The following is a 2,691-nucleotide window of genomic DNA, read 5'->3' as shown; positions in this document are numbered from 1 at the left end:
TGGGAGGAAGGAGAGGAGAAATGGAGGGAAGGAAGGGAGGAAGGAAAGAAGGAAGGTGGGAGCAAGAGAGGAAGAAGGGAGTGAAGGAAGAGAGGAAGGGAGGTGGGAGGGAAGATAGGAGGGAGGGAGGGAAGGAGGAAAAGAGGAACGGAGGTGGGATGGAAGGGAGAATGGTGGTGATTGCCAGAGACTGGGTGCAGGGAGTCATGGGGAGTTATTGTTTAATAGGTACAGAGTTTCAGATTGAGAAGATGAAGAGTTCTGGAGAAGGATGGGGATGATGGCTGTACAACAGTGTGAGTGTATTTAATAACACTGAACTGTACACTTTAAAATGATTACCATAGTCAATTTTATGTTAAATGTATCTTAGCATATTAAAAAAAATGGAAAAGATTCTTTCAAATAGATTTGACTCTGATTTTCTTTTTTTATTGTTTAAAATGTATATGTCTTTAATTTTTATTTTTTAAATTATGAAAGTATGATAACACATTTACAGGAGACTTGGAAAATACAGAACAAAGTCACATATAGTTCTACTATATTTTACAATAAATTTTAAATAGATAAATTAAGATTTTTTTGTTGGAGTTTCAATATCGAGCTCTCAAAAATTAATAGAATGAATAGACAGAAATGTAGGATGATACAGTAGACTTGAAAATCACGCTGAACCAATTCAACATAATTAAGATTTATGCAGTTTTCACACAATAGCAGGATACAAATTTTATTCAAGTTCCCATAGACTATAAACCAGGAGACACTGGAACATATCCAGGGACATAAAACCAGGTGCAAAAGTTTCATGGTCTAAAGGTACTGAAATCATACAGATTGTGATCTTCAATGAGAATGTCTAAGAATCAGCACATTAGATAATATGGTAGCAGGCCACAGGAGTCTGAGACATGATGCCAAAGTATGTGAGAAATATCAATACATCTAAGCTGGAAGGTCATAGTTCTCATAGACAAGAGAATTTCCTCACTCAGAAATTTACCAACACTCAAGTCTTGGTTTTCCGCATTCTCAGCAGACAATAGATTTCAAGCAGCACCTTGAACGCAGCAAGGAAAAGATGTTAGGGAAAGTCACTGAGTCTAGAAAAGATAGCCCACTGAAACCCAAACCCCCAGATACTGAAGGATGACTGTATTCTCATAAGATGTTTTAAATTTTCTCCCTAGGTTTGCATTTAAAATAGAACACATTCAGTTGTCTGGAAGATTCACTGATGCAGAATTCCCACTTTGTAATGATGTTGGAAAAGTGCACCAGAGAGCCCCAGAATTTTAAGAATTCTTCCATTTATACTGACTCCTTTTGAGTGAGGGGAAGTAAGCCCCAAGAGAGTTTCTCTTCCTACAGACATTGCCTCACTCTTGCATGTGAGTTCTCAGTTAACCCACATGGGCTATGTGGAACCAGAAATCAATACAAACGGCAGGCAACCAACCCATTTTCTAGGCTTGAGGAGAGTCAAAGACCAGGGAAGACTGATAGGTAAATAGATAAACTCTGCTCAATGGGAGGGCTCTCACTTGTGTTTTGTTTTGTTTGTTTTTTTCTTTTCTTTTCTCTTCTTTTTTGGCCTCATGGTAAACACCTTTAAAAAATTTTTTTTTATTGGAGTATAGTTGCTTTATAATGTTGTGTTAGTTTCTGCTGCACAGCAAAGTGAACCAGTTATACATAAACATATATCCCCTCTTTTTTGGACTTCCTTCCCAATTAGATCTTCACAGAGAGAGTCGAGTTCCCTGTGCTATACAGGAGGTTCTCATTAGTTAGGAAGTGCTCTCACTTGAATGGTAGCAATCTGACCCAATCAATACTGCCTGAGGAAGAGTCAATGCTAGGAAATAAATTAAACGTGGGCTAATCCAGTTCAGCTTCCTGTTCCAAAGCTGCTCTTTATACTCAATACGTCGTTCAGAATGCTTTAAAAGCCCAACAGCAATTTTTAAGGAGACTTCAGTACCCATAAATCCTCAACCAATGAAAGATAGTCCCTGAACAAGAACATTAATAGAACCAGAAATGGGCATCTGCTCCAAGGCTAGCGAGTCTATTGGCTGATCCCTAATCAGTGATGTGACCTGGCATAAAACGATCTACCCAGTAGATAAATAGCTAGATCATCCTTTCTCTTCCAGTTAAAAAGAATAATAGGCAGAAATTCAGTCAGTCTGCTTGGGATACATACCAAATAAGGAACAATGTCTGGGACTTCCCTGATGGCCCAGTGGTTGGGAGTCCACCTGCTGGTACAGGGGTGCAGGTTCAATACCTGGTCGGGGAAGATCTCACATGCTGTGGAGCAACTACTGGACCTGTGCTCTGGAGCCTGTGCTCTGCAACAAGAGAAGCCACCATGATGAGAGGCTCTCGCACAGAAACTAGAGAGTAACCTGCCCTTCACCTTCTCTCTGTTCACCACAAATGGAGATGGCCCTTGGGCAACAAAGACCCAGCACAGCTATAAACACATAAATACATTTTTAAAAAGTAAAGAAAGAAAATTAGAATAGCAGAGTATTGGGATCTCCCTGGTGGTTCAGTGGTTAAGACTCTGCCTTCCACTACAGTGGGCACAGGTTTGATCCCTGGTTAGGGAACTAAGATCGACATCCTGTTTGGTGCAGCCAATAAGTAAACGAATAAAAAAATTTTAAAAAAAGAATG

General features: G+C 39.6%; 1 long non-coding RNA gene across 1 annotated transcript; it reads right to left on the bottom strand.

Moving 5' to 3' along the window:
* Window positions 1–406: 406 nt before the first annotated feature.
* On the bottom strand, window positions 407–2,360 carry LOC147367406 (uncharacterized). Its single transcript, XR_015170067.1, has 2 exons — window positions 2,213–2,360; window positions 407–1,063 (listed from the first exon to the last, which is right to left on the bottom strand). It is a non-coding gene; the product is annotated as an uncharacterized LOC147367406 (long non-coding RNA).
* Between the last annotated feature and the right edge of the window lie 331 nt (window positions 2,361–2,691).

The sequence above is a fragment of the Bos grunniens genome, chromosome 8 (genome assembly GCF_055505025.1).
Source record: "Bos grunniens cultivar Pamir isolate PY7600 chromosome 8, Bosgru_T2T1.0, whole genome shotgun sequence".
Lineage (NCBI taxonomy): Eukaryota > Metazoa > Chordata > Mammalia > Artiodactyla > Bovidae > Bos > Bos grunniens.
Note: the sequence above shows the minus strand (reverse complement) of the source record. Positions and strands in the feature narration are given on the sequence as shown.